We start from the raw sequence: 14,259 nt of genomic DNA, 5'->3' as shown, positions 1-14,259 counted from the left end.
GTCATTTTAATTTTAACTTTAGTTCTGGGTTTTAATGTAGTCTGAAGGGGAAAAATAAGAGGTAAAAATACCCATTTAATAAGGAAATCAACCTTGTATCTATTATTCTTTGATTAGTTTATTAGTTTTGGGTTTTGTTTTGTTTTTTAAGACAAGCTTTCACATATTGTCCAGGCTGGTTTTCAACTTAGGAGCTCAAGTGTCATCATGCCTCAGCCTCCTGGGTAGCTGTGACTAGAGGGTGCCCTATTCTTCATTAAGTAAGAGGTAAACTTTGACCAACTTCTGTGGCTTCAATTATAAAGGGTATGATACAGGGTATTACAGAAGTTCTAAACCCAAGGGATTTCACAGATGAAGGTTTGGGGAAAAGGGGAATCTAAGGGTACCTAAAGAAGCAATGAGGTAAATAGTATAGATATCTGACCAACAGAAGGCCTGTGCTGTCTTCCTTCAGCCCTAAGTAGGCTGTTTTTCTTCCCTATTTTTGCACCTGTAGGAAAAGGATTGTATTAACTCAGAAGATTTTAATTGAAATCTTTGGGCTATGAAATGGGTCCTGCATGGGGTTTGGTGAGGTGTCAACACCAAAATCTTATGCAAAAATTTATGCCTAGGGGCTGGGGTTGTGGCTCAATGGTAGAGTGCTTGCCTAGCATGTGTGAGACACTGGGTTCAATTCTCCGCACCACGTATAAATAAGAAAAATAAAGGTCATTAACAACTAAAAAAAAATTTTTTTAAATTTATGCCTAGGGGCTGGGGATGTGGCTCAAGCGGTAGCGCGCTCGCCTGGCATGCATGCGGTCCGGGTTCGATTCTCAGCACCACATACAAACAAAGATGTTGTGTCTGCCGAAAACTAAAAAATAAATATTTAAAAAGAAATTCTCTCTCTCTCTCTCTCACTATATCTTAGTGAGAGATTTTAGTTATGATTGTTTAGAAATAGAGTTAGTAAAAGTCCTGTGATCAAGAGAAGCAAGATTGATGCATTATTGGTACTTGTAATTAATCTATGGCAAAAAATAAGTATCCCAAATAAGTCGACTGGGGGAAAAAAGCATTATGAGAACCCAGAGAACAATTTTCTTTACCTATAAAAGGCCATAGCCTACAGCCAATTTGGAAGGTTTTGTTTGTTTGGATACTGGGAATTAAACCAAGGGTATGCTACCACTGAGATACATCCCTAAACCTTTTTATTTTTATTTTGAGACAGGATCTCAATAAATCGTTGAGGCTGGCCTCAAACTTGAAATTCTGTTGCCTCAACCTTCCAAATAACTAAGATTACAGGCATGCCTGACCACACCTGGGTGCAAATTTGTTTTGAAACATTTTTATTACAACATAATTGACATACTTTAAAGTGTATAAATCTTATGTGAAAGAATTCAATGAATTTGTAGATATGTGTGTATGTATATCTATCTCTATCTCTATCTATCTATCTATCTATCTATCTATCTATATCTGTGAAACCTGCCCAGCATGCAAAGTCTCCCTCCTATTCTCTAAACATCAGTTCTATCAAAAGAAGCTATAATTCCATTTTATCATAGATAAGTTTTGCCTGTTTTGAACTTTATATAGATGACATTGCACAACATTAAAGCTACTGGTAATATGTCCTTCTGCCTTGCTGTGAAGCAAGACAACTTTGGAATAAGACACATGAGGCTTGAACTTTTGGTCTCTTTAGATCACACCTATATAACCTTGAACAAATGACTTAAACTTGTTTTTTAACTCTAATAATAGAATAATAAAAACCTGTCTGATAAACCTGGTTTGATGGATTTATTAAATATTCCTTGTAAGGTCTCTGATCCATAGAAGAGGGCTAAAGTTTTTTCTTTCTTTTTCCCTAGAATATTTATATTCTATCTTCCAGAACCAGTGTTTCTTGTCCCAGAAACAAGTGTTTCCTGAAGGAGGCTATCTCTAAATCCCTGGCAGCCCCAAATTATTGATTTCTTAGGTCTCTGTTTTATCCCTGAATTTCACGTGTTCCTCTGCTCTGGCATTTAGCACAGTTTACTGTGACTATTTTTTGGCATTACTACAAGGCTGTGAGAACCATGAAGTCAGGAACTGGGCAATTTCTCCTAGTGCCCTTACTATTAAGAGTGGTTCAATAAACTTTTGTGGAATGATTAAATTCAGCTGTATTAGAATTCCACTAGAAGTATCTACTATAGGTGTTAGCATTAGCTTTGAAACTATTCAAAGAAGGAATTTGTGGATTTATTATTATTATTTTGAGCTTGGTTAGATGTGTGTTACAAGAAACAGTGGTTTAAAATCAAAGCAAAGATGTAGTTTGGATGCTTGTGTTTACAGGCCTTTTCCACCATAACGAAAGAGATTTGGTATAATAAACAACTTAAGAGGAAAAGTCAACAAACTCAATGAGTTTGCAGCTTTGCACAGACAGAAAACACAAGACAAAGGAACAGAGGTAAGGCAGTGAATGGGTGAACAATTTAGACTGAATGACCAAGCAATTAGGATTTTGTTGGTTGATTAATCTTTTGTCAGTCTTTTGAAGGAAGAAGGAGATGTGAGAATTCCAGAGTTATGGTGGAGTCTTAAGAGGATGATAGAAAATACGTGGATGGTTGGATACATTATAAAAATATTTTCATTTCTAAGGAGTCTCCATAATTTTGAGTAGTCATAAAATCTCAATAACCTGCAAAATTTATTTCCAAGAAACTCAATGTAACTATTTTTTCACCAGATGAGATTTCTTCCCTAAATTAAACATAGACCTGGGCTTGGGGGGGTGTAGCTAAGTGGCACAGCACTTGCCTAGCTCCAACCTCAAATAGAAGCTATCCACTGTTTCCAGAAATTCACATTTATTGCCCTTCACGAGAGTATCTCTTGTCCCAAAGATAGCACGAGTGAACAGATACTAGTCAGATATCTGACTTGCTCCAGGGACATGGAGTGTCCATACATCCTGGCTGACCTGACAAGATTATTAATAATGCTCCTTACACATCTCCCTGAATGGGTCTATAAATTGTATAGTCATCTTCCCATTGGGCTGCACACTCAAGCTGTCTAGTTCCCTCCTTTGACTCTTCCCCAAGCTCCATGCTCTATTAAATCTCAGAATCCTTTCCCACAGGTTTTCCCCAGGTTTTCAACAATAGATCCTTGAAGTCTTAGTCAAACACATTAGCAGTATAAATAAAGAACAAAAAGAGGGAATGAAACTTAGCTAAAGATGACAATGAGAGGAGCAACAAGAGGAGCAAAACTGTGGCTTATTAGGAGTTTCTTAGGAATTATAATGAAATTTACCTATAATGAAATTTGTAATTTGGCATTACAAATTCGGCTCTGAAGACAATTTAACATTTAAACCATAGCAGGCAGTTATAACTTTTGCAAAAGCATAGAATATAAAGTAAGATACTAGTATCCATCCACAGAATAGCCCCAGAAAACAGAGCCATGTAGTCTAGAATGTCAGAGGGCCGAGGAAACCCCTGAAAAAATCCTCAGTAAATATCCACATTTCGTCTCAGGAGTTTGTGGCAATTCACTTTTGCCTGATGTGTTTTCTTTATCATCTACCTTTCTAGTTGTATAGATTCTCTACTTTCTGCTACAAATACTAGAACCTTGAAGGTCTACCAACAAGGTGGACCTTCCTAGCTGAATCTGAGCAGATTCCTAGTCTCCACTCAGAGTTTACTCATCATAGCCAAAGTGAGAATTCTCTCACATAACCTGGCCAAACGAACTCCTACCTGGCTGCCACCTATAGGAAAGTGGAATTAGAACATAAATGTGTGGGGGTCATAGAAACAGACATTTTGTATCTGTTATACATTTTGCTACAGAGGCCAACCCTCAGACTCCTTCCACCCAAGCCTCTGGAAGAGTTTCCACTCATGTACACCCCGGGGTGGGGGTGGGGTCCTGTATTTTGACATTGTCAATTGCAATTTGCTGCATAAGTCAATTAGTAGTATTTGTTAATCTCCTAATGTGGATTTTTTTTGGTAACTATACTGATATTTTGACTGCTCATTATGAGTTTCTGAGAGAGATGTTTCATAATCTCCCACTATGATTGACTCTCTCGCTACTCTAAGTTTTATTAATTTTTGTCATACATTTTGAGGCCATATTATTAAGGACTTACAAATTTGTGATTGTTGTAACTTCTTAGTGGAGTGATGTTTTATCATTATGAAGTATTTTCTCTTATTTTTTTTAACCAATACACATGTAATTTCAGTACGTATATACATTTTGTAATGTTCAAATCAGTTTCAGCATATTTATCTCCTCAAACATTTATCATTTCTTTGTGGTGAAAACTTTCAAAATCATTCCTTCCAGCTTTTAAAAATGTATATTATTGTTATCTATTGTCACCATATTGTACAGTAGTACCTCAGAGCTTCTTGTTGTAACTGTAACTTAGTATCCCCTGGTCAACCTTCTCCCCCCTCCATTTCGTCTATCTTTAGTAGTTTTTTTTTTTTCTTTCATAAAGACTACCTTGTCTGCTGTTAGTATAATTACATCAAGATTCTTATGGTTATTGTCAGAAAGTAGCTTTATTTCTATTCACTTCCTTTAAATATCACTGTATTTTTGTAGGGGAGTACTGGGAATTGAACTCAGGGGCACTCTACCACTGAGCCACATCCCCAGCCCTATTTTGTATTTTATTTAGAGACAGGGTCTCACTGAGTTGCTTAGTACCTTGCTAAATTGCTGAGGCTGGCTTTGAACTCGAGATCCTCCTGCCTCAGCCTCCCAAGATGCTGAGATTACAGGCATGCAACATAGTGTCCAGCAAGTTTATTTCTTGTTTTTTGTTTGTTTGTTGGTGCAAGGAATTGAACCCAGGGCTGTGCATGTGCCAGGCAAGTGCCTCTAATTTAGCCTCTAAATTTCTTTCTTTCTTTCTTTCTTTCTTTCTTTCTTTCTTTCTTTCTTTCTTTCTTTCTCTTTCTTTCTTTCTTTCTTGAGAGAGAGAGAGAGAGACAGAGAGAGAGAGAGAATGTTTTAAATATTTATTTTTCAGTTTTCGGTGGACACAACATCTTTATTTTATTTTTATGTGGTGCTGAGAATCAAACCCAGTGCCCCGCGCATGCCAGACGAGCGCGTTACCGCTCGAGCCACATCCCCAGCCCTAAATTTATTTCTTGAAAGCAATATATAGTTACTTCAGTCTTAAAGTTGTTTCCTTTTATCAGAATTTTTTTTTGCAATTAATATTCAACATTGTCAGAGACAGATTTTTTGAGTTAAGTCCACCATCCTGCTATTTATTTTCTACTTGTTCAACCTGTCTGCATTCCATTTTCCTTCTTTCTCTCTCTCTCTCTCTGTCTTTTTTTTTTTTTTTTTGGTACTGGGAGTTGAACCCAGGGGCATTTTATCACTGAGCTATATTCCCAGTCCCTTTTTTTTTTTCTTTGTTTTTTGAGACAAGGTATAAGCTGCCAAGGCTGGCCTCAAATTTGCAATTCTCCTGCCTCAGCCTCCCAGGTCTCTGGGATTATAGGTGTGCACCATCACATTCCACTCTCTTTTCTTGATTTATTTTAATCAATTACATTTTAAAATTATTTTGTTTTCCATTCATTGTTAGCCATACATTCTTTTGCCATTCTTTTAGTGTTACTCAAGAGATTGTAGTATTAACTTCTAAATCTATGAACATTTATTTAATATAAACTAGGACTTTAGTTACTTCTTGAACAATGCAAGAATCCTAAACCCTTTAATAACATTTACTACCTACTACATGTCTTTTTGCCATTATTTAATGTATTTTAATTATTTCTATAAGCAGTATTAATCTCCAAAAGCTATTGTCATTATTATTATTTCATATGCTCAGCATGCATTTAGAATTTCCCACATAGTACCCTTGTCATTGCTTTTCACTTTTTACCTGCATCCATGTGCTTCTACCAGGGATCTTTTTTCTCCTTAAAGAACTCCCTGGATACTACTGTAGTATTTGCTTTAGAGTAGATTTGCTGCATATTAATTTTCTTCATTTTTGCTTGTCTGAAATGTCTTTATATCAACTTCATTTTGAAGCATATTTTCATTGAATATCAAATTATAGATTGGTAGTTATTTTCTTTCAGTGCTTTCTTAACCTGAGGAAAAATATTTACAAATTCATTTTACCTAAAAGTAAAATATAAAATGTTGGGCTGGGGTTGTGGCTCAGTGGTAGAGCGCTCACCTAGCGTGCTCGAGGCCCTGGGTTTGATCCTCAACACCACATAAAAATAAATAATAAAAAAGGTGTTGTGTCTAACCAAAAAATAAATATTAAAAAAATGTTTCCCTACTGGGATTAGTAAAGAAACAAAGATGCCCACTATTTTCACTTCTATTCAATATTGTACTAAAGGTCCTAGCTAATACAAAAAAAAAAATCAATAAAAGGAGAGAAAGAAATACAACTAACTGTCAGTATTTTCAAATAACATGCAGAAAATTGAAAGGACTCTATAGGTAATCTGCTATAATAAAATAAGTTAGTAATATTACTATAAACAAGGTCAGTTTAATTTTTGTATTTCAGCAAATAAAGTTAGAAAGTGAAATTTTTAAAAATGGTCTTTGTAATGGTTTTTAAAATAAATCAAATATTTAGCATGAAGTATAATGAAAGATGTGCAAGTTCTCTACACAGATTTTTTTTTTTTTTTTTTTTTGGTACCAAAGAGGCACTTGGGCACTGAGACATATCTCCAGCCCTGTTTTGTATTTTGAGACAAGGTCTCACTGAGTTGCTTAACGCCTTGCTTTTGCTGAGGCTGGTTTTGAACTCACAATCCTCCTGTCTCAGCCTCCTGAGCCTCTGGGATTAAAGGTGTGTGCTACTGTTTCTGGGTCTATACAGAAAATTCTAAACCATTTTGAGAGTTTGTAAAATACTTTGCCTACTGTACCATGAAGATGTTCTCTCAAGTTATCTTCTTTTTTAAAAAATATTTTTAGTTGTAGATGGACACAATACCTTTATTTATTTATTTATTTATTTATTTATTTATTTATTTATTTATGTGATGCTATGAATGGAACCGACCCAGTGCCTCACGTGTGCTAGGCAAATGCTCTACCACTGAGCCACAACCCCAGCCCTCCAAAGTTAGCCTCTAAGAAAAGATGAAAGAAGAGTATATATCTAGAACAGGAATTTCTGAGCCATTATTATAAGTCTTTGTTTAACTTTTTGAGAAACAATCAAACTATTTCCATAGTGGCTGCAGCATTTTATATTCCCACTAGCAATGAAAAAATTTTCAATTTCTTTACATCCTTACCAGCAATTGTTATTTTAAAAAGCCAAATGTTATGCAATGTTCAAGGATTACAAGATTCAATGTTGTAAGGATGTGAATTTTTCCCAGCTTGGTCTGTATATTCAATCCCTCCCAAAGTTCCAACTGTTTTTAAAACTCATATGAAATAATAAAGGCAAAAAGTAGTAAACTTTAAGAAAAACAATGTGGGATGATTTATATAACTCAATATTAGAGTTGTTATGAAGCTGTGGTAATTAAGACAGCATGGTATCAGCATAGAGCAGTGTCCAGAAACAAACCCACACATACATGCCCACTTGATTGATGACAAAGTTGTCATTCCTGAGAAGTGTGGTAAAGATAGTCTTTCAAATAAACAGATAACCATAAGAAAAAAAATGACTTTCATTCCTATTGCACACAGATAAATTTCAAGTGGTTTATAGATCTAGATGTTATAATTAGAATAGTAAAACGTCTAGAATCCTCCTATCTCAGCCTCCTGAGCTGCTGGGATTAAAGGTATGTGCCATTGCTCCTGGGTCTACACAGAAAATTCTAAACCATTTTGAGAGTTTGTATTGTAATTGGATTTCATCAAGAAGGTAACAAAATATCTTTCAGGCATTGAGTAGAAAAAAACAGTGTAAAAATCACCAGACAGTAGAAGATTCACAAATTTGACAGTATTATAAATTATTATCAGGAATGTCCATATAAAAACATAACACTAAGAATGTGAGAAGGGCTGGGTGTGGTGGTGCATCAAAACTGAGGCAGGAAAATGCAAGTTCAAGGTCAGCCTCAGCAATTTAGCTAGACCCTTTGCACTTCAGTGAGACCCTGTTTCAAAATAAAAAATAAAAAAAGGGCTGGGGACATGACTCAGTGGTTGAGGGCCTGTAATGGTTAATTTGAATTGTCAACTTGATTGGATTAAGAGATGCCCAGGATTAAGAGGCTTATGAGTGTGTCGATGAGGGTGTGTCTAGGAATGATTGGCATGTGGGATAGCCAACTGAAATGGAGACCCTCCCTAAGTGTGGGTAGCAACATCTAATAGGATGATGGCTTGGATGGAATAAAAGTTGGAAGAACAAAGAAAAAACAGTCCATGTAAGCTCCATTCTTCTTGAATGGGTTCTTGATTGCTGCTGTGATCATCTGAGGATATAGGACTCTCACTTCTTCAGTCTTCCAAAGTGGACTCTTCCAGTGAGTCTCCAGAAGCCTTTGATCTCAGACTAAAATAGCACCATCGATCTCTCTTGTTCTTGGGCTTCAGCCTCTTGGACTGCCCACCTACTGGTTGTCCCAACTCTCCAGCCTGCAGATGGCCATTGTGGACTATCCAGCTTCTGGTCGCATAAGCCAATATAATAAGTCCCCTTTTTATAATCATACTTCCTGATGCTTCTGTTCCTCTAGAGAACCCTGACTAATATAGCACCCCTGGGTTCAATCCCCAGTACAAAAAAAAAAAAGTGAAAAGGTGGTCAAGGAGTAGAAGAAGGTATTAGCAATACATAGAATTGACAAAAGAGCTGGTTAGAATATATATTTAACTCCCACAAATCATTGAGAAAAGATAGACAATACCCTTCCAAAAATGACTCAAATGTTCAATAAGCATCAGAAAAAGTTCCCAGGCTCATTGGTTAAAAGGAAAATGCAAATTAAATGTACAAAGATAGCACTACCCACTAAGAAGACCAAAATAATTTTGAAGTGAATTAAAGCAACTAGAACTCTTATACATGCTTATGAAAGGAGTGGCAAAAAATAGCGTCACCCTCAAAGAATTAAATGATGCAGGGGTGGTTGTCTCTTATTATATGCATTTGTAATTTACTATTCTTGCTCCTCCTAAAGTCCACTGGATTTAGAGTAGTTAAGACAATGTGATACTGACATAAGATTAGACATAGAGATCAGCAGACTAGAATTGAGAGTCCAGAAATGAATCCACATAGCTATAGTTAATTGATTTTTTGACAAGGGTGCTGAGGGCTTTCAGTGAGGAAGTCTTTCACCAAATAGTGCTGGGACAACTAGATATCCTCATGAAGGAATCTGCCCAAAATAATGAACTTGGATCTCTAGCACACACCATATGCAAAAATTCACTCAAAATATTTCAAAGACTTTTTTTTTTTTTCAGTATTGGGGAATGAACGCAGATGTGATCTACTACTGAGCTACATCCCTGGCCCTTTTTATTTTTCAAATGGAGACATGACCTGGCTATTTAAGTTGCCCAGATTAGCCTTGAATTTGTGATCCTGCTACTTTAGCCCCCGAATAGCTGGGATAACAGGCCTGTGCCACCACACCTGGATTCCAAGACCTAACTTTAAGAGCTAAGCCAAAATAACTGAAAAGAAAACATAGGAGAAAATATCATTGACCTTGGATTGAGCAACATTTTCTTAGGTCTGACACCAAAAACACAGACAATTAAAGAAAAAAATAAGTAAATAGGATTTCATCAAAACATAAAATTTTTATGTATCAAAGAACACCATCTAGAAAGTAAAAAAGAAAACTACCAATTGGAGTAGCAATTTGCAAATCATGTATCTAATAAAGGGTTAACACCCAAAATATTGAAAGAATCCTACAAGTCAACAACAAAGAAGTAAAAACAAATAAAAAATTGACTCAATAGGTATTTCTCCAAAGAAAACACACAGATAACCAATTCAGATATGAAAAGATGCTTAACATCACTACATCCATGCTACAACATGAATGACCTATGAAGTCATGATATTAAGGGAAATAAGCCAGACACACAAAGACAAACATTATGGGGTCCCACTATATGAGTCATCTAGGAGAGTCAATTTCTTAAAGACGGAGAGTGGAATAAAAGTAGAATAGGACAGGGGAAGTTATTATTTAATAGGCACAGAGATTCTGCTTGGAATGATAGAAAAGTTTTGGGAACTGATAGTAATAATGTAATACAACAATGTGAATATGCTTAATGCCTCTGAATTACATACTTAAGGGTAAATTTTATGTATATTTTACTACAATAAAAAATAAATTTAAAAATTTTAATTAAAAATGGTGAATCTTGTGTGAACTGTATTTCACAAACAAAATTTTAAACGAATGGATCATTATGAATGACAGCAGATACTGTATCCTTAACCAAGTAGCTCCTGATGTTCTTGATGTGCCATCTTTAGTAGAACAAATAAATATGGCTGCTGGCATGATATAATATGATATAAATTTGCTAATCTAGGAAATGCATTCTTTTAACTATGATCAGGAATTAGGACTAGAAGCAGTTCACTTTCACATAGGATGGAAGACAGTATGTGCACAGTTTTGCGCCAGTTCAAAGAAACCCAAATCATATGTGTATTCCATGGAACATCATATCAGATCACTCTACTGTTACTATTCTGTTAACCAAAACTGATGATAAGAAATTTTATCCACTTTGTATACCTTGGTAGTACATATGCAGTCCAGAGGGTGAAAGATAAATCCTATACAAATGTAAAAGCCTGACCTATACTTGCAGTTTTTAGAAGCCTAGTGCTCAACATTGATACAATATGACTATCTAATCTATACATTCAAACTCCTTTGACATCTAAACAAATTTCTTTATTGTTTAAATGAATCAGAGTTGGCTTCTGTAAACTCTAATTCAAAGCCTTAGATGGATATCATTTCCTCTAGGACATTTTTTCAGACTCCAACTTTCTGGGTTAGGCAACTCTCTACTCTTATGACACAAAGTACTCTACCTATTAGTGTATTTATAACTTTCTATTCCGGATTGTTTGTGTGTCTGCCTCTTCTACATGAATTAAGGTACTTAAGAGCAGTAATGTCTCTTTTGCACAGGTCTTTACTGATAAGTACAGTCCCTGACACATAGTACATCCTCACTAAATATTTGTTGAATGGATCTGCCACAACTAGATCTGCCACATTTTATGGCAATTTAAGTGAAATATGTCCTAAGTTTAATTTGTCATATTCACTATTACAAGTTGAAGGCAGTATCAGGCAAGGTTCAATTTAGAAAGTAAAAACCACTCTGGGTCTTTTTTTTTAAAGGTAGAAATTTATTACAGGAAATTGATGCTCATCAAGGGATAGAAGAGCAAGATTGAGGCTGGACAAATAGAAACAAGTCTCAGAAACATGCAGAATTGGACTATCAAAAACATTCCTACTTCCTAAGTCATCATTTTAACTATTCAAGACACATCCCTATAGCTTTGATCAGGTCAGTAAACTAACCAAGAGGTAGTTGCCACTATAGCTGTGGATGATTGCACTTACATGCAGAAATCTAGAAAATGGCCACTGGAATTGCACTGCAGAAAAAAAAATTCACATTTTCCACAAGATTTCTTGGGAACTTAAAAGGCAGAAAGATGAGTTTTGCCTTCATCTCATTCCTATTTTTCATATTTCATGAGTTCATCTCCAGTACCAGAGATTATTTCACATTCAGAGACTTTGTTGCAAAGGAGTCTGGAAAGGTATAGTTTTCAACCCTTCAGTCTTTGCAGTGCAGGAGGACACTTTGTGGACTGGAGGCTGAGTGCATCTCCATTCACGAAGCTGCTGAATTGCTCTGTGTGCAATCCTCACCTCTTCCCTGACACCAAGATGCTGCCCTCAGATGGAAATAATTCTTATGGATTCTCCATGAGATTAAATTTAGAGGATGTTTAACATTTATTAACGTTTTCATGGAATGAGAAGAAATGTATCTTGATGGGCTGCACCTTGGTCAGAATCACTAATTCTTTGAGCAAATTTCTGCCTGAGGAAATGGCAGTTACATAGTCAACTTGGACCTTTCCACCTCTGAAAAAAAATGGTCATTTAACATCCTGACTCATCTGTTAGATGTGACTTCAAGGGTCAGAGCAATGGAAGAAAAGTGAAGAAACCAAAGCCCAGAGAAATGAAGAGTCTTCTACAAAATAATAGAAAGGCATGTGATTTGAGGTCACATGGTCCTTGACTCAAATTTAGGTTCTGCCTTTTACTAAATGTAAGTCCTGGAACAAGTTCCTTAGATGCTCTACATCTTGGTTTGCTCATTTCCAAAATACCTATCTTACAGAGTTATGAAGATTAAATTAGATAATACATGTAAAATATAGGTATATAAAGTGCCAAAGAAATATCGGTTCCTTTATTAATTTCCTATGGGTACTGTAAGAAATTATGACAAATTTAGTGATTTAAACACTTTTTTTGGGTGGGGAACCAGGGAGATAAACCCAGGGCCATCTGCAAGTTTGTATTCCCCTAACTCCTACCATCTTTTATTTTCTTTGGGGTGCTGGGGATTGAACCCAGGGTCTTGTACATGGGAGGCAAGCACTCTACCAACTGAACTACATCCCCAGCCCCTAACTTCTACATTTTATATGTAGCTCTGGATGTCAGAAGTCTGAGCCGGTTTCACTGGGCCAGAATCAAGGTGTTGGCAGGGCCACATTCCCTCTAGGGAAGAATCTGTTTCCTTGCCTTTTCCCGCTTCTAAAGTTGCATTTCTTGCGTATCTTGGCTAGGCCCTCTTCTTCCATATTTGAAGCCTGCAGTATGGCATCTTGCTTTAGTCCTCACATTGACTGTTTCAAATCTTGTTTTCTGTGTCAAATCTCCCTCTGCCTTCTGCTTGAGATTTACAGTTAAGATCTACCTGGATAATCCATGATAATCTCCCTAATCTCAAAATCCTTAATATGATTACACTGTGAATTCCCAGTTACCATATAAGGTAACATTCACAAATTCCAATGACCTGGATATCTTTGGGGACCATTATTCAGCTAGCTCCTTTTATCACCAGTCTTTGCTACTTTTTAAAAAGCCATTTGGCATCTAAAGCAGTTGCTGTCCAATAGAAATGTAATGTGGGCCATGTGTGTAATTTTAATTTTTCTAGTAGCTACATTAAAAAAGCAAAAAGGAACAGGTGGAGTTAATTTTATTGATACAGTTTACTTAGGTTATTCCCAAAATAGCATCAACATGTAATTATTATACAAATTATTTGCCAATGTCTTGGCTGGGCACAAGATCACGAGCCACCACACACCTTGTAGATTCAAACAGCAATTCTTTATTCCCGAACTCACACCGGCCTCTACACACGTTCTGGGGAAATCCCAGTTCTGCTGCCGCCCAATTCACCTACTCCACGAGGCTTTCTTCCCAAAATACTTTCTGAATCTCACAAGAACTCAACGGGAGCTCAGGTAGCAGGAACGCCCTATTTCCAGCAGCAATAATCTTCAACCTCCAACTTCCCTAAAACCCCTATTGTCTTAAACCCGGAATGCCCTAAACCCAAGGACCGGAATACTTCCTCAAACCTGATCAGCTCTAAACCCGGATCCGCCCTGGTCCTTGAGCAAGGTCACCTTACATGCAATGTCAACAGCGAAATTCCAAGGCAAGTCCATTTAACATGGGGTACGCTGGCAAGGAAATTTCGATGCGTCATTCCTACTTGGCAATGGCCCTCAGCAATTATTGTGATATTTTACTTATTTTTCAACTTAGTCTTTGAAATCTGGTGTGCAATTTACACTTAGTGCAAATATTAATTCAGACTAACCACACTTCAGTTGCTCTCTGGTCACTTGTGCTAGTGGTATTGGATAGTGCAGGTCTATAGGGTTGTGAAATTAAAAGGGCTAATGGGTTGGACCATACACTCCTCTCACCCACCCCATGTTTTAGTGGCTGTAACACTCATGTCTGGTACATCATTCTGCAAATACCCACCACTGAGGTGATGACTACTGACTCAGATCCTGCTTGGTGTGCCAAGGATGCCACCTGTAGGCAATAAACATCCCACAGAACCAAACCAAGCACATAATTAACATTAGTTAGCAGTTCATTGAGAAAACAAAGTCTACCTTAGATCTGAAAAGCAGAG

The sequence above is a fragment of the Spermophilus citellus genome (assembly GCF_964194105.1).
Source record: "Spermophilus citellus genome assembly, chromosome: 4".
NCBI classification, from domain to species: Eukaryota; Metazoa; Chordata; class Mammalia; order Rodentia; family Sciuridae; genus Spermophilus; species Spermophilus citellus.
The sequence above is the reverse complement of the archived record's forward strand: the minus strand, read 5'-3'. Positions refer to the sequence as shown.